A 24,091-nucleotide genomic window follows, 5' to 3' on the forward strand; every position below is an offset into this window, starting at 1 on the left:
CTGGTTCTAACACACTGTAGGATCTGACTGAGGTCTGAGTGCTCACACGTAAGTATTCGCAACGGCAGACAACCAGCAACTGACAAGCAAGAGCTATATATACTGCATCGCTCCTCAGCGCTGCCCCCAGCCACTCAGCCAATCAGGAGTTCCGCTGGAATCAGCTGATCGTCCTGATCAGCTGATACCTCTCCTGCTGGCATAAAGGTCCTGTCTTCAAGCGCGCGCGCGTAGCTCTCCATCTATATGCACTAGAAGGCCCAGGCAAACGAGACGCATGCTGCTGTGCGGAAACCGCCGGTCTGAACGCGGAGACAGCCGCCCCGCCCCCAGACCGCGCGGCGGCATCTCCGTTATTCATTACACATACCAAGGCTGTAGCCCTAGCGTCAATTCTGTATTGCTCTGGGCCTTGAACTGCTGCAAGAGGGATTGAGTCCCAGTCCCTGTGGGCAACACATCTTCAGTCTCATTGAGGTACTGTAACAGGATTTTTTGCATTTATATATACTGATTACTTTATTTAATACATGCTTATAAAAGGTTCTATTAATCATCAGTAGGCCCATTTTAGTCTCTAGAGATGTTTTTTTTCCAATGGATACCATAAAAATTCTGTTTCAATTTTATAGGTGATTGTTGGATCTCTCCCACTGTCACTCTAAATGAAGGGGTTTCTACTACAGTGCTACTATGTAGTTGCTATACATTTGTTCTACTTTAATATTCATGTGATCTCTGCACATGCAGGAGGAGTGGGCACATGCAGCTCACCTTCTGCCTATTGTGAGTTAACTCTCTCCTGGGCATCATTTCCGGCAGCTCCATCCCCTAGCTGCACAGCACCATGCTGTACATCAATGACACAGAAAGAACGTTACATATTGCTCTGCTATTTTAGTTGCATACACATGTTGAAGTGAGAGAGCTGTCTGTGCAGGGAATGCAGGCAAGGCAGTACAGGAACTACTCTAGGGGTGGTCCACAGTGAGGGTTGGAACAGAACTGAGGTAGGGAAAGCAACTGGCAATGCCTAAGGGCCCGTTCTCACCTGAGCGTGAATCGCGTGATTCCCGCTCACGGCAAACCGTTAGCGGTTCTGCAAGAACCGCTACACAATGTAGCAAGTGGCAGTGTTCTCACTGCCGCGGTTGCGGTTAGTGATAACCGCAACCACGCTGCATGCAGCGGTTTGCCGGCGACGAGCGTCCCGCGATTAGCGATCGTGATTAGCGTGCACAGCACGCTAATCGCGATCGCTCCAAAACCGCCGCAGTGTCCAGTGTTTTTTCCGCGCTAATTGCGGGAAAATCACTCCCGCAAAACGCCGGCGGTAATCGCCGACGTTCTGTGGTTCTAAGTGTGAACGGGCCCTAAGCCCCAGGTTTAGATCTCAGCAAAGATCTATTAACCCTTCGCACTCTCGCATGCAAATGTTCAAACAAATGCATTCACAGATTCACTCATCCAGGCACCACTGTTATCCCTACAGCTAAATTAAAAGCCAGGGTCTTAGTTCACAGAAGAATGCATTCTTATGCTTAGTCACCTATACTGCTCAGAAGTACCCAGGTAAACATAGGTGTCCTAACTCTGGCCCTGTAACATGCATAGTGCAGACATGCAAACATTCATTGCATCAAACCTATCTAGGGATTAGGAGCACACATCCTGATGTCCTCTCCTGGGACAGATAGCGCAGAGTTAGGACACCTATGTTTACCTGGGTACTTCTGCGCAGTATAGGTGACTAAGCATAAGAATGCATTCTTCTGTGAACTAAGACCCCGGCTTTTAATTTAGCTGTAGGGATAACAGTGGTGCCTGGATGAGTGAATCTGTGAATGCATTTGTTTGAACATTTGCATGCGAGAGAGTGCAAAGGGTTAATAGATTTTAGCTGTTTTCTGGTCACACCCCCTTCAGCACCTCCCTTTCCTTAATAACTTATTTAATGTCCTAACTAGAGGCGATGTGACTGGATATATGTATTTTTTTCTAGATCTCAGCAAAGACCACATATGCTGCAGTCTAGGGGAGCTGACCCGACTACAAAATAAATAAAATGGTTGCAAATGGGATTCTGCACATGAAGAGGGGGTAGGACTTTACATATAAAAAAGGGGCTATTGCACGTGGAAGAAAAGTACTACCAATAGCACATAGAAGTAGCAGATGTAGGAGGGGTTCACATGGGATGGGAAGGATACTATTTGCATATACGGGAGCCATACAAGGAAGAGTTGGCTGCTGCTGCACATGTGGCAGGAAGTGTTGCTGTTACCGATAGAGAGTTGGCTGCACATGGAAGCTAGGCTTCTTTACATAGTGGGAGAGCATTACTTGGAATTGGGGGCAGCAAAACAAAGTTGGTCTAGGGGGGCAAAAAGTATACATTTGACCTTATTAGACCTATTCACATCTAATACTTTCCCTTAACCAACACCAGTAAGTATCTCATTGGCAGGTGGTAATCAGGGCCGGGCTAAGGCAGAGGCAAGAGAGGCTCCAGCCTCAGGGCGCAGTGTAGGAGCAGGCGCACAACCTCACTCATTCCCCTATTGTGTTTGAAGCAGAGAGAAATAAGAAAATGAGATACATGGTAGTGACTGCAAGCCAGATAACTAGAGATTAAAGTGATCTGAAACTGTGACATAACATTCAATAAAAATGTGTTTTCCTACTTTTTATTACTCATACAGTTATCATATTTGCTTTTGTGCACAAGTAATATTGTCTGTCTACAAATTACAAGATTCCAAAGTGTAGATTATCTTGCCCTGAAAGCCGCCATTGCCTTTTATTCCAACTGCTTTTTATTATATATTAAAATCTTCTAATGAGCTGTTTTCAACTCTGTGTGTGTCTGAAGCAGAGACAGTTTCTCCGAGAGTGTTTTTTTTACTTGTTACACACAAATATATCAACATTGGAATGTAAACAAAGATTGTTATCTCCAGTCTTGATAAAGCTGAATAGCCTTTGCTTAGTAGGACAAAGATGTGTTTAACCATTTCAATGATGTTCTGCTACAATTTTTTTCTGAGATAGTAGCTTTAAAGCTGTAAGGAATCTTTTAGAGCAAAGTAGAAATGCTGACTTTCAGACCACTTTGATTTTTTTTTTCCGGGGGGGAGGGGGGGCTTAGTCTAATAGCAATCAGTGTGTGAAGGCTGGGGTGGGAGGGAAGGAGGGGTGCACTTTGGTGTCTCAGCCTTGGGTGCTGGAGGACCTTGTCCTGGCTCTGGTGGTAATCATGTGATTACATATCAGTTTTGCTTCCTATCTTAGCCTACTCTGGCTTGAAACATGACCAGCCTGCCAAGCATCTCATCAAATTGATCACATGCTTCTACAGAAATTCCCCTCAAAGACAGTTTCCACAGAATAAACTCACCATCTCTACTGGTAAGTAGCTGGTGACATGTTTGCTTGTACAACCATGCACTCCCATCTGTGTACAATTGCAGCTGTACTGGGCATGTGCGATTATGGCCCTGACATGCCCAATAGCACAAAGCCGCTTATGCACAGAGGAAAAAGCCATGCACAGTGCTATAACAGTGAGTACCAGGAGGATTTAGACAAAACAAATAACATTTATATTGCGCTTTGCTCCTGGTGGACAAAAAGTAATAGAGCTGAAGCCACTAGGACGTGCTCTACAGGCAGTAGCAGTGTTAGGGAGTCTTGCCCAAGGTCTCCTACTGAATAGGTGCTGGCTTACTGAACAGGAAGAGCTGAGATTCAAACCCAGGTCTCCTGTGTTAACGGCAAAGGTCTTAACCAGTACACCATCCAGTCACTAAGGTATATGACTGTTTTTTATTTTGCTTCAGGTTCACTTTAAGACTGTATGCTTTTTCTGATGAAACTCAAGCGGGTCTGTACTACTGATCAGGCAAAGCGTAGCTGTGCTCGTCCACATATGGTCGCAAATTTAGGGGTCCCAGGGCTGGAACGGTGAGGTGGAGGGAGACTGGGGAAGCCTCTGAAAGATCCAGAGGCTTCCCTCTGCATAAGTAAGTCACTTTTTAACTTAAAAAAGTCACAGGTTAGCTTTAAAGTCTAGTGGGAGAGGAAGGTGGCCATAGGGTTAATATTTTTAATTTTAGCTAGAGAAGGGCTTTAAAGCTTTGCACTGGTTGCCTTCTATTTGCTTTTCATGACATTAGGCTAAATTCAACTTTCTGCTTGACTGTCTTATTTGCTTTGTTAACAGAACTAGTTTTTCACACTTGCTGCACAGGAAAACAGAAATGGACTTCAATTCCTTAGTAGGACCAGCACTATATGCACCTATTCTTATCTCATCATGGCTCAAATCAAGTCAGGTACGAGACATGTAAATTAAATGTGATGTGCACCTGATAAATTGAGTGCTGCCTTAGGCCACAATGCAAATTACGGTGCCAACAGGGTAATTTGGGTGCCAGAGTTCAGCCATGGTATAGCCGTACTCCAGCTAGCAGTGGTGAATGTGGATAGTGCACATATTAGTTTCAGGCTCAGGTTGGTATAGGGAGTGTTAGCGTTAGGCGTGGGTTAGGGGAGGTAATGTTAGGCTTAGTTATGGGGAGTGTTAGCGTTAGGTGTAGGTTGGAGGAGGTTAGTGTTAGGCGTAGGTAAGGGGAGTGTTAGCGTTAGGCGTAGGTTGGGAGTAGGTTAGTGTTAGGTGTAGGTATGGGGAGTATTAGCGTTAGGCATAGGTTGGTGGAGGTTAGTGTTAGGCGTAGGTATGGGGAATGTTAGCATTAGGCATAGGTTGGGAGTAGGTTAGCGTTAGGTGTAGGTTGGGAGGAGGGTAATGTTAGGCATAGGTAATATAGTGTTAGGTATGGGGAGTGTTAGCGTTAGGCATAGGTTGAGAGGAGGTCAGTGTTAGGCGTAGGTTGGGAGCAAGTTAGTGTTAGGTGTAGGTTTGGAGCATTGGAGCAAGTTAGTGTTAAGCGTAGGTATGGAGAGTGTTAGCATTAGGCATAGGTTGAGAGGAGGTTAGTGTTAAGTGTAGGTATGGGGAGTATTAGCGTTAGGCATAGGTTGGGAGGAGGTCAGTGTTAGGCGTAGGTAAGGGGATTGTTAGCGTTAGGCTTAGGTTGGGAGTAGGTTAGTGTTAGGTGTAGGTATGGGGAGTGTTAGCATTAGGCGTAGGTTGGGGGAGGTTAGTGTTAGGCGTAAGTATGGGGAATGTTAACGTTAGGTGTAGGTTGGAGGAGGTTAGTGTTAGGCGTAGATATGGAAAGTGTTAGCGTTAGGTGTAGATTAGGAGGAGGTTAATGTTAGGCATAGATAATATAGTGTTAGGTATGGGGAGTATTAGCATTAGGCATAGGTTGGGAGGGGGTCAGTGTTAGGCGTAGGTTGGGAGCAAGTTAGTGTTAGGCGTAGGTATGGGGAGTGTTAGCATTAGGCATAGGTTGGGAGGAGGTTAGTGTTAGGTGTAGGTATGGAGAGTGTTAGCATTAGGCATAGGTTGGGAGGAGGTTAGTGTTAGGTGTAGGTATGGAGAGTGTTAGCATTAGGCTTAGGTTGGGAGGAGGTCAGTGTTAGGCGTAGGTTGGGAGAAGGTTAGTGTTAGGCGTAGGTATGGAGAGTGTTAGCATTAGGCATAGGTTGGGAGAAGGTTAGTGTTAGGTGTAGGTGTGGGGAGTGTTAGCATTAGGCATAGGTTGGGAGGAGGTTAGTGTTAGGTGTAGGTATGGAGAGTGTTAGCATTAGGCATAGGTTGGGAGGAGGTTAGTGTTAGGTGTAGGTATGGAGAGTGTTAGCATTAGGCATAGGTTGGGAGGAGGCTAGTGTTAGGTGTAGGTATGGGGAGTGTTAGCGTTAGGCATAGGTTGGGAGAAGATTAGTGTTAGGTGTAGGTATTGGGAGTGTTAGCATTAGGAATAGGTTGGGAGAAGGTTAGTGTTAGGTGTAGATATGGGGAGTTTTAGCATTAGGTATATGTTGGGAGGAGGTCAGTGTTAGGCATAGGTTGAGAGGAGGTTAGTGTTAGGTGTAGGTATGGGGAGTGTTAGCGTTAGGCATAGGTTGGGAGGAGGTTAGTGTTAGGCGTAGGTATGGGGAGTGTTAGCGTTAGGCATAGGTTGGGAGAAGGTTAATGTTAGGCTTAGGTAATATAGTGTTAGGTATGGAGAGTGTTAGCGTTAGGCATAGGTTGGGAGGAAGTCAATGTTAGGCGTAGGTTGGGAGCAAGTTAGTGTTAGGCGTAGGTATGGAGAGTGTTAGCATTAGGCATAGGTTGGGAGGAGGTTAGTGTTAGGTGTAGGTGTGGAGAGTGTTAGCATTAGGCATAGGTTGGGAGGAGGTCGGTGTTAGGTTGTAGGTTGGGAGAAGGTAAGTGTTAGGCGTAGGTATGGAGAGTGTTAGCGTTAGGCATAGGTTGGGAGGAGGTTAATGTTAGGCATAGGTAATATAGTGTTAGGTATGGAGAGTGTTAGCGTAAAGCATAGGTTAGGAGGAGGTCAGTATTAGGCGGAGGTTGGGAGCAAGTTAGTGTTAGGCATAGGTATGGAGAGTGTTAGCATTAGGCATAGGTTGAGAGGAGGTTAGTGTTAGGTGTAGGTATGGGGAGTGTTAGCGTTAGGCATAGGTTAGGAGGAGGTTAATGTTAGGCTTAGGTAATATAGTGTTAGGTATGGAGAGTGTTAGCGTTAGGCATAGGTTGGTAGGAGGTCAGTGTTAGGCGTAGGTTGGGAGCAAGTTAGTGTTAGGCGTAGGTATGGAGAGTGTTAGCATTAGGCATAGGTTGGGAGGAGGTTAGTGTTAGGTGTAGGTATGGAGAGTGTTAGCATTAGGCATAGGTTGGGAGGAGGTCGGTGTTAGGCGTAGGTTGGGAGAAGGTAAGTGTTAGGCGTAGGTATGGAGAGTGTTAGCGTTAGGCATAGGTTGGGAGGAGGTCAGTGTTAGGCGGAGGTTGGGAGCAAGTTAGTGTTAGGCGTAGGTATGGAGAGTGTTAGCATTAGGCATAGGTTGAGAGGAGGTTAGTGTTAGGTGTAGGTATGGGGAGTGTTAGCGTTAGGCATAGGTTGGGAGGAGGTAAATGTTAGGCATAGGTATGGGGAGTGTTAGCGTTAGGTGTAGGTTGTGGTGGTTAGTGTTAGGCGTAGGTTGTGGTGGTTAGTTTTAGGCATAGGTTGTGGTGGTTAGTTTTAGGCGTAGGTATGGAGAGTGTTAATCTTAGGTGTAGGTTGGAGGAGGTTAGTGTTAGGCATAGGTATGAGGAGTGTTAGCAATAGGCATAGGTTGGGAGGAAATTAGTGTTAGACATAGTTTCGGGGAGTGTTAGCATTAGGCGTAGGTTAAGAGAAGGTTAGTGTTAGGCATATATGCAAGGAAGCTTAGTGTTAGGTGTAGGTAGCGGTTGTTAGTGTTAAGGTGGCCACACACCATACAATTTTTTAAATATCTGTTCAATTCAAGAATTGCAATCAATTTTTCTGACTGATTGTGACATTTCTAAAATGTAACCAATGTACCACACACATATGTTAAATGTTCCCCCAATTATGATAAAAATGATTGGAAACTCTTACCATACAATCTTTAGAAAAATTTAAGTAAAATTTCCAGCATTCCGGATCGATAAAAATCGAAAAACAAAACGGGAAATCTGATCAGATTTTTCAGTCGAATGAAAAAAAAATTAAATTTCTCCAGGTGATCCGATCATATTTATCAAGTTGCCGTAAAACCCACAGCTGGAATAATGTTTGTCATAATCATTGCATTGTGTTTCTCTGAATTGTGTGTGGGGATTGTTTATATTGATCTTTTGTGAAGTTTTATTTTGCCTACCACTTTTGTAATGAAAAAGTATAGCATATGTCCACAAGTCTGGTGCAGCATATGTAATACCAGTAACCCTGTAGTATGTGGCAATCAAATTAAAGGAAAGCCATTATTTCCTAGTCACTGGCCCAGAATTATAATGCAGACCATGTGCCCTGACTCTAGTGGCTGCTCACTTGTTGCAGAGATGAATCAGAAATGAATGCAACCAAGGCATGACAGCCAAGCAAGTGTCATTTCAAAAAGGGGATAAAAATGGCAGCTCATTTAGCAATCTTGTCTTTCGTGTAGACAGTGCACACAAGTAGGGTTGATTTAAACTTACCACCTACTCGCTGCAAATAGTGAATGTGAAATATTCATAATTAATATTTCTTGCTAACCTGTTTTTTTTGTATATGTCTGTACTGAGTATACACATACTATATGTACAGTATATATGCATAATACAATCCCTCTGTGTATGCCTGACACACTTTACCATTATCATTACCTGCACTGATTTATTGCCTTCTGTCAGTATTACCTGCAGCTGTTCACATTTTCAGTCAGTGCTGTGGAGTCTGGTCCTTTAAGATACCTGTCTTCCTATGTTTATCTGCACCTGCCGCCCGCCCTTCTTCCTCTCCCTGTTCACCTTCTCCCTCCCTCTGTTGCTGCTGACACTATAATTGCCACCAGTCTTACACCTGTGTAATCTACACATCTCTCTGTGTTTTTCTGATACACCTTATTTCCGCTTGTAAGAATTGACACTGTTTATTGGCTTCTTTTTGCTCGTTAAACTTACTTTTTCAGGGAAAAGGGAGTTTTTTTGCTCTCTTTCTCTCTTATTTAGTAACACAATGCTCCGTTAAGTGAACAGGTATGTCTCCTATCTTAGGGCAGCCCTTTGCCTTCCTTGCCACATCTGGGTGCAGTGCCTATGGGGATCCCCTGGCTCACATGGAGCTAGCAGCTAACAGATGGGCGCTTGGATCAGCTTTCCAAATCCTGAATAATTTATCAGGAACAAAATAGTTGGGTCTGTGAACAGGTCCCTCCTTCCTCTACTCTTTGTCTCTATAAAGTGCCATTGAGTGGCAGAGTTTCTAATTACAGGTCAGACAGGACAGGCCCTCCTCCTCGTCACACTGAGTTATTTATACACCTGAATTAAAGTGACGTAGCTTCTGTTGGGAGAAGCAGATTTATTTCACCTTTTAGAAAAGGCTGTATTCACTCAGACCTCATGACCCACTTTAGAGTCAGAGAGAGCTAGGCCTATGGGGAGGGGCAAAACAGTAGGGGAAAGGACAGAAACTGAGGGGGACGCTTAGAGGATTTGAACTCTTCTGTACTTCAGTATCAATAGATTTTGCATATTAACACATTAAAAAAAGTTAAGTTATACAGACACGGCACAATAGAACTAGATAACAATATAACTACATAAACATTTAGTCTTTTTGAATCAGTTTGTAAGTTATCACAACTTTGTGAGTTCACATGAATCCTAAAAGAAGCAGTGGGTAACATTCTAAGAAGTAATATGTTTTTAGTGAGAAAATGCACCAGGAAGTTGATCCTTTTTGGCATGGTTTTGGCACTAGGGAACTAAGGGAGAGCATCATTTTGGATAGTCCGGTGGATAAAAGATTCTGATGAGATGGGTGATATGAGTTCCCTGGAAGTGGCCTCCGCAGATTGTACCAAGTGAGTGATAGATGGGAGGCGCTGGGCTATGCCTGTGGGTCTCTTTCCCAGCTCCTGTTTGCTCTCCGCTCCCATTGATCAGGCATGTGGAAACATTCCGCCTCCTGTACTCCTATTGTCAGGCTTATGTTGCCAAGCTGCAGCTGCCCTCAATAACTTCACTACATCCCCCACCTCTTGGGCACCAACCTGTACCATTTACCCACTGTCTATATGCAGGGACAGTAAGACACAATGTAAATCAGGCTAGGTTACTGTAATTTCCAGGTTCTCATCACACACAGATGAATCATCAAATTATTTGGAAAGAACGAGATTTCATTCCTACTTTAAAATGGCATACTTTGCTAAACACACTGATAGGGCAATACCTGTAGTTGGGATATCAGTAAAATATGTGGAAAAGGCTTAAATTGGGGCCGTGGTAGGGAGGCTTTCTAGGGGGCTCTTGCCTCTTCCCTGAGCTTGAAGGACATTGGAAGTGCTGAGCTCAGCTGATTAGCATAACAATCCCTGCAGATCCTCTTCATCCTGCACTAACGCTGGGCTTTTCAATCCAATTTCCAGCCTCCTTCTTTAGCTGATTACATCAACTGGGAGGAGGGGACTGACCTTAAATCGATGCAGCATCTCAACAAACAGAGTATATAGGTCACCGTGAAATGGATGGAAACAGCTTGCTACAGAGAGGACCTAGAACAGCACATAGAGATACAGAGAAACAGCATGTGGGGGGAGAGAGGAAGGACAATGTAAGAGGGAGGAAATAGAATAACAGAGCATGACCAGGTGATTCTGCAGGTAGAAACTCTAAAGTGCTCCTGCAGCAACTCAGATTGTTTTTGGTATAGGTATTTAGGTCGAGATAGGATTTTAGCTATACCTTGTATAATTACACTACGCTATGTTTACAAATTAATGTACATATGAATAGAACTATGGAGGAAAAAAATCTTAGAAACTAAGATCCTAGTTAGTTGTTTGTTCTATATAGCGTTCTGATTGTAAGATTACGTTTTGTCAGATCCTGAGAAAATCCTAAATCCTGACACTTTAGACCCGGCTCCCCCACCTGTGAGTCAGTGAATTCTTGTGAATGTGTTTCTGCTTCCCACATGAGCTCACAAAGCCCTCCCTGCTCTTGTTGTATGGAATAAAAGGTTCTATTGAGGCTCTCCCTGTAATCTCGGCAGGTCTCTCTCACCCTCTGGAATTCTTATGCGAGGCACGAGTTAATTTCAGTTTGCTAAGCTCAGAACACTGCAAAGAGAACTGTTAGCACTACACAAACTAAAGCATACACTTTCCTCAAAGTACAGCATTTGGCAAGAAGGATGGGGGCAGAATAATAAGAGCAGGTAACAGGTGGTCCCTTTACTGTATATGGCAAAGGGGATCCCTAGCAAACCTGTTTTTTTTGTCTCTTTTCTTATTTTGTTTTAGATAATGAAGAAGAAAAATTAGCACCCTTGTCAGAGTTTCATTCTAGTTGTGTCACACTTGACAAGATTTTGCTTCACTTCCTACCCGGTGAGAAGTGTTTTTGGTTTTAGGAAGTGGCAGTTTATCATCTGTGACACAGACCACAGTAAGAACCAGAGTCGTAACTCCAATTCATGGGGCCCCCCAGCAATACTTTGATGGGGCCCTCCAATGTCCACACACCTTTCCTTTGCCTACAGTTGGTGACCCTCACAGCCTGAGGACTCATCTGACAATGGTCATAAATCAAGTGTGGCCATCATAATCTTCACACTCACTACAAGTGTAGCCACAAAAACACCTGACCTGAGAGATAGACCCCTTTTTTGGCGGGAGGGAAGATTAGTAGTCAGGGCCTCCTCACAGAGTTCTGCCCCCCCCTGCGGTTTCAGGAGTTTCCCCCTGTGGTTTCTCCCCTGTGGTTGCACACATTTGGGGCTGGTTCACACATGCTGTACAGACCCGGATAAATGGACGTAAAAATGGATACAATGTTATGTAATAGAACCTTTCACACATTTCAGTTCCATTCATTCTGTTTAATAAATAGAATGGAAAGTTCTGACCTGCAGCATTTTTACGGTCCGGAAAGAAATGGACTGGATACCGGATGGCAACAGACGCAGTGTATTTCAGTGGAAACGGACGGAAGCTATTCCTACTGTCCATTTTGCAAGCAGAACGTGGCAGGACAGAATAGCATTGCAGAGAGGGTAGAGTTTTTGCAGTAATGTCCATTCCAATGCTTATATAAAGTGGTGCAAAACTGATGCAAATGTACTGGACCAGACAGTAATAAGTGCACATTCTCACCTGGTGTATGTGTGAACCTAGTAAAGTGTTAACAGTATTGTCTGTTAAGTTTCTATCTAAATATGCGCACATTATAGAGATTTTCTTTCCTCCTTTCCTAAAATACACAGTAACTCATAAGATTCATGTTCTGGATCTGTTGACTGTTGTTAACAGTGCTAGGCAAGGGCTTTTCCAAGGCATGGAGTCTAAGTAATCATTGATCTTTGCCAAAGCGTTCTAAAAGGGTCAGTGGGCTGCTACCTCTACCTACTTTGTTGCTTGTGACTACCAGGTTGCAACCCCTGGGATTGCCCCATCGGAAACAACAACAGAGGGGATCCTTCATGGTGGAAAAGGCAAAATAACTGAGCAAGCTAGGGTCTGGTCAGGTTTAGGACTAGCTCGATAGAAGACGGACCAAAAGTCGGGATAGGTCAGAATACTAGCTAAAGTCGGAAACAGGAGATGAAGAACTGTAGTTGCTGAGCAAGCCGAGTTGGTAATGGGAGCTAAAGCTTTAGAGTTGTAGAGTATAGGTATCATACAGGTCCAGTATAGAAAACTATCAATATGGGCTTAGGATGTGACAGGAAATACAGCACTAAGTGTTGAAGGTTGAGCATTAAATAGCTCTGGAATTACCCCATTGGTGCAAAATCTCTTACACGTGTTTAGTCGTATGAGAATTTCTGTGCATGGGCTTGTATGAAAATGTACAAACCAACCATTGGCATAAGGACTTATCTTACTACACAAATGCACGACAACACATGGACACCCAGCTGCAAGAGCAATCTGGTAATAACTTTTCAGGCAGAACACATGGAACACTGGATGTATTCGAAAAGTGTCTTGCAGTGTTAATTTGAAGGCTTACTTATTAATATTTCTACAGACAAAAAAAAGAGCCAGTAAACTTAGGCCCAGAATTCTTAGGATATCTGAGTTTCAGGTTAGAAGTTGACGGCCAAACCTGATCCCCTCTCTTAAAATGAAGACTGTCCTCTTGTCTGCTGAATTCTTGGTCTTAGCCTGTTCTTGTTTCAGGTTAGTCTGGAGATTCTTAAAGCAGACCTAAACCTAGGACTTCATCTCTGCTCTACAAGATAAGCAACTTCATATTATCCTTTACAGAGAAACAGCAGCATCTCTGTGGAGAAATGTAAGCAGTAACAGTTACTTCCTACTTTGCTGGAAGGACATACAGGGTTAAACTCTAGTGTTTACATATAGCCTGTCAGGCACAGATCAGACAAAGGTGTCAGTTCAAATTGCAGTGATTTATTACTAGCAGATAAAGAAGAATTACAGTATACAGCTTGTTATTTCTAAACACAAACAGGGTGGGTTTTTCTGGGTTTTACTTCTCTCATGTGGAAAAGTTTAGGTCCACTTTAAGGTTCTGAGAAACCAGTTAAGTACATTTCCTGTACACCTGGGGATTGAGAAATTAGGGAATTTAGGTTTAGCGTTGTTGATGGGTATAAAATTGAAAAGAAAGGAATTTGAATTGTTCCTACTGGAATTTTGATGTGAACTGCTACTGATCTTGATACTTGGAGATTTCTGCTTGATCTGTGCAGGCAGACGCCCACTTTGAGCCAATCAGGGAAATATTGATTGTTTACTGGATCAAATGTTTACCATATGGCTGGCAATAAACCTTTACTGCTTATACCTTTGTCCAATGACGATATAAATGTAAAACATTATGATCCTTATTTGGTTAATGAGACCGTATTTGTCACTGTAAGGATCAGATAATATTTTAGGACCCAGTTGTGTAGAAATCCAGAATAAAAAAAAATAGTGCTTGATTGTGCCTTTTGCAGAAGTACATTTATTGTGGAATCCCATGAGCATTATATGTTATGGCTATAATTCTACTAGTATACTGCCACTTATGTAATGCCATGAATTAGGCAAGGAAATGGACCTTCTGTGACACCTACCTAGTTAGTGTGGTCTAGCTTACAGCTGATGGCAGCAGAACTGTGTACAATGTACAATGCACAATGCAAGTAGAAGGATCATCATGGAACAGCCTGGAAGTTGAGGCAGGCAGCAATCAGGTTATCAGTAGACAAGCTGGGATCAGGGCAGGCTGGCTGCATTAAGGATAATCAGTTAACAAGATGTATAGGGCAGGCCAGATGTAAAGACACAAAGCCATCCAAACTGTCAGTCATCTACAACTGTACCCAGATCCATCAGTATTTAACATGCTCCACAAAACTGAAGATACCAGTACATTACAGTGGGTTTTACAAAGCTGGGGACACACTGAGGTGAGAACTAGAAAGCTGGGACACATTTTGATGAAAGTGGGAAACTGTGCAAAGTGGGAAACTATGACACAGTGCAGGAACAATGGAAAGCTGGGACATTTTTTTTTATTGCTCACCCACACAATGTATTTGTACATAAGTTCACTTTTAATTTGCATGGGTTGGTTGGGACTTATGGTACAGTTGTCATCCCTGCTTTTTCACTTTGCTAAAGAAGTTAAAGTGCTTTTTCGGCTTGCATTCATTTCTTTTGTTGCAAGCTGTGTGGAAACTATCATTACACATGCAACCGTCATAACTGACTCTTAACAAGTGTGGGCAACATTTCCCTCCGATAACAAATGTGGCAACTGTTTCCCCATACTCATGGCCAGCATAACCCCCTCTTAACTACTATTCCATTACCACCATAACAAGAGTCCCCCCTTTCCCCACTCAACAAGAGTAGAAAGCAAATGTTCCCCCTCCCCTTTTTTACCAGCATGCATATTATTGTTATCATTTAGTATTTATATAGCAACAACATCTTCCATTGTGCTGTACAGAGTATATTGTCTTGTCAGTGGGGCTCACAATCTAATCCCTAACATAGTCATATGTATCGTGTAGTGTATGTATCATAGTAAGTCTAGGGCCATTTCACTTATCTGGATGTTTTTGGGATGTAGGAGGAAACCAGAGAATGGTCCTGCCACTAGGTAGGCTCTCTGTCCTGCTGTGCTGCTCTGCATTTGCACTGCAGGGTGGATGGCATTTACCAAAGGTGCCATTTATTATAGGTAGGTGGCGGAGAAACAGGTCCATCAGGGACAGGCACTAGGTCCAAATCGGGGAGGGAGAAAGACTTACCAGAACCATATGACTGTTGAGAACTGTGTGCCTACACATGATCAGCTGCATCCTGCCAACAGGACCAGCCGTACTCATGTCCCATCTATTTTAGCAGTTGTGTCAAGTGGCATAGTTAGAGATCATGGGGCCCCATAGCAAAATTTGAATGTGGCCCTCAGATGTAGGCACTTAAGCAATGCCATCTGGGATATGAGTTATTTTCGGCAATTTACATTCTCATGCAATTAACACTGCACATAGTTCATGGGCACCGAGACAAAGTCAGAGGGTGGAGAAACACAAGTAAGTTAAGGGTAAATACATTAACCACTTGCCGACCGCCCACAGCCGATGGGCGGCGGCAAAGTGGATCCCTAAAGGACCGCAATACGCCCAAGGGCGTTGCGTCCTTTTCACATGCCGGGGGAGCGATCGCGTCATTGATGACGCGCGCTTCCCCCGGCAACTGGCTCCGACCCACCCGCCGCAACATCCCGCCGGCCATACGGAAGTGCCGGCGGAATGTTAACCCCGCGATCGCCGCTACAAAGTGTATAATACACTTTGTAATGTATACAGAGTGTATTATACAAGCTGCCTCCTGCCCTGGTGGTCCCAGTGTTCGAGGGACCACCAGGGCAGGCTGCAGCCACCCTAGTCTGCACCCAAACACACTGATCTGCTCCCCCCCGCCCCCTGATCGCCCACAGCACCCCTCAGACCCCCCCCTGCCCACCCCCCAGACCACTGTTTGCACCCAATCACCCCCCTAATAACCCATCAATCACTCTCTGTCACTATCTGTCAACGCTATTTTTTTTTAGTCCCTAAACTGCCCCTTGCTCCCTCCTGATCACCCCCCCACCCCTCAGATTCTCCTCAGACCCCCCCCCCCCCAGACCCCCCCCCTGTGTACTGTATGCATCTATCCGCCCTGATCACCTGTCAATCACCCATCAATCACCCCCTGTCACTGCCACCCAACAATCAGCCCCTAACCTGCCCCTTGCGGGCAATCTGATCACCCACCCACACCAATAGATCGTTCGCAGATCCGACATCAGATCACCTCCCAAGTGCAGTGTTTACATCTGTTCTCTACCCTAAACACCCACTAATTACCCATCAATCACCCCCTATCACCACCTGTCACTGTTACCCATCAGATCAGACCCTTATCTGCCCCTTGCGGGCACCCAATCAACCGCCCACACGCTCAGATTGCCCTCTGACCCCCCCTTATCAATTCACCAGTGCATTAATTACATCTGTTCTTCCCTGTAATAACCCACTGATCACCTGTCAATCACCTGCCAATCACCTATCACCCATCAATCACCCCCCGTCACCCCCTGTCACTGCCACCCATCAATCAGCCCCTAACCTGCCCCTTGCGGGCAATCTGATCACCCACCCACACCATTAGATCGCCCGCAAACCCGCCGTCAGATTACCTCCCAAATGTATTGTTTACATCTGTTATCTTCTCTAAACACCCACTAATTACCCATCAATCACCCATCAATCACCCCCTATCACCACCTGTCACTGTTACCTATCAGATCAGACCCTAATCTGCCCCTTGCGGGCACCCAATCACCCGCCCACACGCTCAGATTGCCCTCTGACCCCCCCTTATCAATTCACCAGTGCATTAATTACATCTGTTCTTCCCTGTAATAACCCACTGATCACCTGTCAATCACCTGCCAATCACTTATCACCCATCAATCACCCCCTGTCACCGCCACCCATCAATCAGCCCCTGTCACTGCCACTCATCAATCACCCCCTGTCACTGCCACCCATCAATCAGTCCCTAACCTGCCCCTTGCGGGCAATCTGATCACCCACCCACACCATCCGATCGCCTGCAGACCAGCAGTCAGATCACCTCCCAAGTGCATTGCATCTGTTCTCTCCTCTAAACACCCACTAATTACCCATCAATCACCCCCTGTCACTGCTACCCATCAGATTAGACCCCTATCTGCCCCTAGGGCACCCAATCACCCACTCACACCCTCAGACCCCAGCCCTGATCACCTCGCCAGTGCATTACTTGCATCTATTCCCCCCACTAATCACACCTTGAGACACCCATCAATCACCTCCTGTCACCACCTGTCACCCCCTAGCACATCTACCCATCAGATCAGGCCCTAATTTGCCCCGTGTGGGCTCCTGATCACTCGGTCAAACCCTCAGATCCCCCTCAGACCCCCTTCCGATCACCTCCCCAGTGCATTGAGTGCATCTATTTTTCCCTCTAACCACCCCCTGAGACACCCATCAATCACCTCCTGTCACCCCCCTAGCACTCCTATCCATCAGATCAGGCCCAATACAACCTGTCATCTAAAAGGCCACCCTGCTTATGACCGGTTCCACAAAATTCGCCCCCTCATAGACCACCTGTCATCAAAATTTGCAGATGCTTATAACCCTGAACAGTCATTTTGAGACATTTGGTTTCCAGACTACTCACGGTTTTGGGCCCGTAAAATGCCAGGGCGGTATAGGAACCCCACAAGTGACCCCATTTTAGAAAAAAGACACCCCAAGGTATTCTGTTAGGTGTATGACGAGTTCATAGAAGATTTTATTTTTTTGTCAAAAGTTAGCGAAAATTGATTTTTATTTTTTTTCACAAAGTGTCATTTTTCACTAACTTGTGACAAAAAATAAAATCTTCTATGAACTCGCCATACACCTAATGGAATACCTTGGGGTGTCTTCTTTCTAAAATGGGGTCACTTGTGGGGTTCCTATACTGCCCTGGCATTTTAGGGGCCCTAAACCGTGAGGAGAAGTCTAGAAAACAAATGCCTCAAAATGACCTGTGAATAGGACGTTGGGCCCCTTAGCTCACCTAGGCTGCAAAAAAAGTGTCACACATGTGGTATCGCCGTACTCAGGAGAAGTAGTATAATGTGTTTTGGGGTGTATTTTTACACATACCCAGCTGGGTGGGAGAAATCTCTCTGTAAATGGACAATTATGTGTAAAAAAAATCAAACAATTGTCATGTACAGAGATATTTCTACCACCCAGCATGGGTATGTGTAAAAATACACCACAAAACACATTATACTACTTCTCCTGAGTACGGCAGTACCACATGTGTGGCACTTTTTTACACCCTAAGTGCACTAAGGGGCCCAAAGTCCAATGAGTACCTTTAGGATTTCACAGGTCATTTTGCGACATTTGGTTTCCAGACTACTCCTCACGGTTTAGGGCACCTAAATGCCAGGGCAGTATAGGAACCCCACAAATGACCCCATTCTAGAAAGAAGACACCCAAAGGTATTCCGTTAGGAGTATGGTGAGTTCATAGAAGATTTTATTTTTTGTCACAAGTTAGCGGAATATGACACTTTGTGAAGAAAAACAATTAAAATCAATTTCCGCTAACTTGTGACAAAAAATAAAATCTTCTATGAACTCACCATACTCCTAACGGAATACCTTGGAGTGTCTTCTTTCTAAAATGGGGTCATTAGTGGGGTTCCTATACTGCCCTGGCATTTTAGGGACCCTAAACCGTGAGGAGTAGTCTTAAAAACAAATTTCTCAAAATGACCTGTGAAATCCTAAAGGTACTCATTGGACTTTGGGCCCCTTAGCGCAGTTAGGGTGCAAAAAAGTGCCACACATGTGGTACCGCCGTACTCAGGAGAAGTAGTATAATGTGTTTTGGGGTGTATTTTTACATATACCCATGCTGGGTGGGAGAAATATCTCTGTAAATGACAATCTTTTGATTTTTTTTACACACAATTGTCCATTTACAGAGATATTTCTCCCACTCAGCATGGGTATGTGTAAAAATACACCCCAAAACACATTATACTACTTCTCCTGAGTACGGCGATACCACTTTTTTGCACCCTAAAAGCGCTAAGGGGCCCAAAGTCCAATGAGTACCTTTAGGATTTCACAGGTCATTTTTGTTTCAAGACTACTCCACACGGTTTAGGGCCCCTAAAATGCCAGGGCAGTATAGGAACCCCACTAATGACCCCATTTTAGAAAGAAGACACCCCAAGGTATTCCGTTAGGAGTATGGTGAGGAGTATGGTAAGTTCATAGTAGATTTTATTTTTTATCACAAGTTAGCGGAAATTGACACTTTGAGAAAAAAATCACTTAAAATCAATTTCCGCTAACTAGTGACAAAAAATAAAATCTTCTATGAACTCACCATACTCCAAAATGACCTGTGAAATCCTAAAGGTACTCATTGGACTTTGGGCCCCTTAGCGCAGTTAGGGTGCCAAAATGTGCCACACATGTGGTATCGCCGTACTCAGGAGAAGTAGTATAATGTGTTTTGGGGTGTATTTTTACACATACCCATGCTGAGTGGGAGAAATATCTCTGTAAATGGACAATTGTGTGTAAAGAAAATCAAACAATTGTCATTTACAGAGATATTTCTCCCACCCAGCATGGGTATGTGTAAAAATACACCCCAAAACAAATTATACTACTTCTCCTGAGTACGGCAATACCACATGTGTGGCACTTTTTTGCAGCCTAACTGCGCTAAGGGGCCCAAAGTCCAATGAGCACCTTTAGGCTTTACAGGGGTGCTTACAATTTAGCACCCCCCAAAATGCAAGGACAGTAAACACACCCCACAAATGACCCCATTTTGGAAAGTAGACCCTTCAAGGTATTCAGAGAGGAGCATAGTGAGTCCGTGGCAGATTTCATTTTTTTTTGTCGCAAGTTAGAAGAAATGGAAACTTTTTTTTTCTTTTTTTTTGTCACAAAGTGTCATTTTCCACTTACTTGTGACAAAAAATAAAATCTTCTATGAACTCACCATGCCTCTCAGTGAATACTTTGGGATGTCTTCTTTCCAAAATGGGGTCATTTGGGGGGTATTTATACTATCCTGGAATTTTAGCCCCTCATGAAACATGACAGGTGGGCAGAAAAGTCAGAGATGCTTGAAAATGGGAAAATTCACTTTTGGCACCATAGTTTGTAAACGCTATAACTTTTTCCCAAATCCAATAAATATACACTCAATGGTTTTTTTTTTATCAAAGACATGTAGCAGAATAACTTTCGCGCTCAAATGTATAGGAAATTTTACTTTATTTGAAGCAATCAAACAACCCCCAAAGAAAGCTGGCGGTGCAGGGCCCCTGCGGAGGTCTGCCTCTATGGCAGCGCCGGCCCTAAGAGACAGAGCCTTCTGTCATACTGCCCCTACACTTTGAAACTCCCTGCCACACTTAATCAGGACATCTCCATCCCTGGAAGCATTTAAATCCAAACTGGAAAGTCACCTGTTTAGCATGGCATTTACGAACACCTATTTCCTCTGTAACACAGCCTGCAATCTGTATTGATCTGAGACATGTCTATGCGAGACCTATGGGAGAAAAGCGCTTTACAAATGTAATCGCATTGTATAAAACCTAAAAGAGTGTGCCTCCCTGAACCAATTCCATTAATGATATTTGTATTTGTATTTAAAGAAGTATAAAGTATACTCATTTTCAGTTAAGGGAGGTCAGAACAATCGCATAATCCTTCGAACCCATTAGCATGCATTTTTTGCCAAAATAGTTTGATACCATTAAATCTGAAAGTTTAAATGAACCAATAACAACTCTGTTTATGGATTTTTGTTACCAGCCTCTATATGATCTAAGCTTTCAGGTGATATCATTGTGTATGCATTCTACTTAAAGTCATTACAGCTGGAAATAATGAACTTCTGAGGAGAAAATATACTTCATTACAGCTGCCAGAAGGATTGAAATTATGATAAAATGCCTTCTGCCTTGTGATCCCTAACTTACCCTGGCTTACACTGGAATACTACAAAGTTAATTTAGTTACCGTAAGTAATTCTCAAGAATGTATTCATATTATATAACACTATTTTTTTTTTAAGTTTTACCTGGATATGAGCATTAGAATGCATAGAATACAAAACCATTATTGGAAAAAGTATCACCCAAGTATAATTTGTATCACCCCGCCTGTAGCGGTGTGTGTTTATTTAACTTAAATATCATAAGTAGTGACTGAGTAATTCATAAATAAACAGTGATAGTGTTGCTGCAAAAGTAGAGCAGATGTCCAGATCAGTGTTTCTGATTGGTCACTCTAAGCAACTAGCAATACTTTTCATAGTTAAATTCACTCTTTCATCTTAAAATAAAGTTTAAAAAACCAATAGATGGAAAGTACAGAACATCACTTTATAACCTTGTGAACTTCTTGTGAAGAATGCTGGCAGTGTGCTTGCCACCTTTATTTGTCTACTGATCAGAGCTGGGACAAGGTCCTCCAGCACCCAAGGCTGAGACACCAAAGTGCGCCCCTCCATCCCTGCCACCTCAGCCGTCACACACTGATTGCTATTAGACTAAGAAGCGCCACAGGGCCCACAACCTCCCCAACACCTTAATATCTAGTTATCTGGTTTGCAGTCACTGCCATGTATCCCCTTTTCTTATTTCTTTCTGCTTCAAACACAATTAGGAATGAAAGCTGAATGAATTGTGCGCCCCCTCCTACACTGCGCCCTGAGGCTGGAGCCTCTCCAGCCTATGCCTCGGCCCGGCCCTGCTACTGATACTGTAAATTATGCTAAGAAGGAGCAAAGGCTCCACGTTTTTGAAGTATTGTGCATGGGTGTTAACATTGCAGTTTCATGTGGACAGTTTATTGCAATTTACTCTAGATGGAACAGTACATAACGGTGATCCTTAAAGGACAACTGGAGGGAGGCTGCCATATTTTTTTTCTTCCTTTTGTGCAATACCAGTTGCCTGGCAGCCCTGCTGATCTATGTGGATGCAATAGTGTCTGAATAACACCAGAAACAAGCATGCAGCTATTCTTTTCAGTTCAAACTGATCTGCTGCATGCTTGTCCAGGGGCTATGGCTAAAAGTATTAGAGGCGAAGGATCAGCAGGACAGCCAGGCAACTGGTATTGCACAAAAGGAAAAAACATGGCAACCCTCCTACAGTTGTCATTTAAGTCTCCTTTCACATTAGATCTATTGTGGTGCTCATCCACAGAAATAGGTTCACACTGCAATTGTGAGGAGAAGTCACACAATTTTACTGCAGTGCGACACATACAGTGCAGCACACAGTCCATAGACTTATGCTTCCACCTCACCCTGTGCGCATATAGCAAGCCTATAGCTTAACATTAAAACCACCAGTACGAGTTTCTACGCTCCTGTGTTTACATAAATATAAACAAATAATAAACACTTGGCTCTGTTTCTATTTTTAGAACACACTGATTCTGCATCTCCATTTTGTGGCCAAAAAGTAAAACCACATCCAAATACCCTATTATACACCTTCCCATAGAAAAATGAAATACATTTTCATTATTTTTAAAAAACCTTGGAGGTCAAGTGGTTAAAATTTTACAGAGCCACATCAACCCCACATGCAGACAGCCTGTTTCTGACTTTTTAAGCCCTATATCATAGAGCCATACCAATCCCTGCCATGCACTAAGAAGAACCAAAAGTCTGAAACTGGTTGTCTGCATGAGGGGTTGATGTGGCTCAGTAAAATGTAAAGCTATAGGAGCTATAGACTATACACCGGTGGTTCTGAATGTAAGCCGGGCTTCAGGGGCATAAAGAGATAATTTGCTTATTCAGTAGCCGTGCACTGTGGGTAACCACTGATGTTTACTTAAAGCAGAATATAACCCAGCATTTCAACTTTGCTTTAAAACATTGTTTACAGCATATTGTATGCAACCAGCATTTTTTTTTTACTACACCAGCATTGGAAGGGTTACACACAGAGCTTTAAAGTTCCGTGGAGAGAAATGCAGACGCATCTGAAGTTTAGATAGATACATTTAAGTAAACACAATGTAACAAGTGAGGAATGTGACACACACTCTCTGACTGTGCAGGAGCTGGAGGACAGCCAGAGAGTGTGTAACATTCACTACTTGTTACATTGTGTTTACTTAAATGTATCTATCTAAACTTCGGATACGTCTGCATTTCTCTCCACGGAACTTTAAAGCTCTGTGTGTAACCCTTCCAATGCTGGTGTAGTAAAAAAAAAATGCTGGTTGCATATAATATGCTGTAAATAATGTTTTAGAGCAAAGTTGAAATGCTGGGTTATATTCCGCTTTAAAGCTGAATTATCGCAAATACCGTCTGTTTTAAGAAGGCAAATCACACTAAGGGGACCTGAAGTGAGAGGAATATAAAGACTGCCATATTTATTTCCCTTTAAACAATACCAGTTGCCAGGCATCCTGCAGATCTTTCATGCATCAGTAGTGTCTGAATCACACACTTGGAACAAGCATGCAACAAATCCAACCAAACATCTGATCTGCATGCTTGTTCAGGGGCTATGGCTAAACATATTAGAGGCAAAGGGTAAGCAGGACAGCCAGGCAATGTGCATTGTTGAAAAGATAATAAATATGTCAGCTTCCATATCCCCCTCACTTTAACAGTGTCCTTTAATGCTGATGTTTGCCACTCTTCGGCCAGAAACCCACTAGGAACGATTTCTAACCACTAGTGATTTGAAAAAGCTCTTGCTAATGCAATGCTGTGGTTTTTTTTTTTTTATAAAATCACATCGCTCAAGTGGGATCACACCCATAGCATTACATTTGCAAGATCTTTCAAATCACAAAGCGCTCACAAAAACGCTCCTAGTGGGTTTCTGGCCATATGGCCAGTGGTTGGAATTGAAATACGTGCAGGCCAGCATAAGCACTACTGTCTAAATCCGTCTCTGCAGCGGATTACAGGTAACTAATACAGACACAGATTTCAGGTACTTATTTTAACCGTAGCTAAAATATTTGTATTGATTTTTTTATAGCAAACCTGCGAGGCTTGTAATGCATCAATTTTTATAATTACCTTGAGAGGGGGAAGGGTCTGGCTCCTCCAGAGGCTTCCCTCGATCCTCCTCCATCAGGCCGTTGCAGCACTGAGACCCCGAAGCATGTGTGCACTGTGCTACTTTGCAGCTACTATGCAGGCTACTGTGCTACTGCTCATGCACGAGCCATCGATAAGCTGGTTTGTGGAGGGGACAGTGCTGGAATGGTCCAGCAGAGAAGGATGAGGAAAGACTCGGAATCATTCCAGAGGCTTTCCTCTATTGAGGTAAGAAGAACCCAAATCGGGCACTTTTTTCCATATACATTTCCTTTAA

General features: G+C 43.7%; 1 protein-coding gene and 1 long non-coding RNA gene across 4 annotated transcripts in view; one reads left to right on the forward strand and one right to left on the reverse strand.

The window, feature by feature from the left end:
* Positions 1–20,745, forward strand: part of LOC137519998 (uncharacterized) — an 81,870-nt gene extending 61,125 nt beyond the window's left edge. The window contains exons 2-3 of one of the 2 annotated variants that reach the window (XR_011021376.1): positions 4,223–4,334; positions 20,600–20,745. This is a non-coding gene — a long non-coding RNA (uncharacterized lncRNA). Of the gene's footprint in view, positions 1–4,222; positions 4,335–11,521; positions 11,782–20,599 lie in introns of those variants that run through there. The other variant, XR_011021370.1, reaches the window with a different exon arrangement.
* Positions 1–23,882, reverse strand: part of LOC137519946 (uncharacterized) — an 83,444-nt gene extending 59,562 nt beyond the window's left edge. The window contains exon 1 of one of the 2 annotated variants that reach the window (XR_011021338.1): positions 23,794–23,882. The gene's annotated coding sequence lies outside the window, so the exon portion shown is untranslated. Of the gene's footprint in view, positions 1–8,320; positions 8,378–23,793 lie in introns of those variants that run through there. The other variant, XR_011021344.1, reaches the window with a different exon arrangement.
* Positions 23,883–24,091: the final 209 nt, after the last annotated feature.

This window comes from Hyperolius riggenbachi, chromosome 1 (assembly GCF_040937935.1).
Source record: "Hyperolius riggenbachi isolate aHypRig1 chromosome 1, aHypRig1.pri, whole genome shotgun sequence".
Taxonomy (NCBI): Eukaryota; Metazoa; Chordata; class Amphibia; order Anura; family Hyperoliidae; genus Hyperolius; species Hyperolius riggenbachi.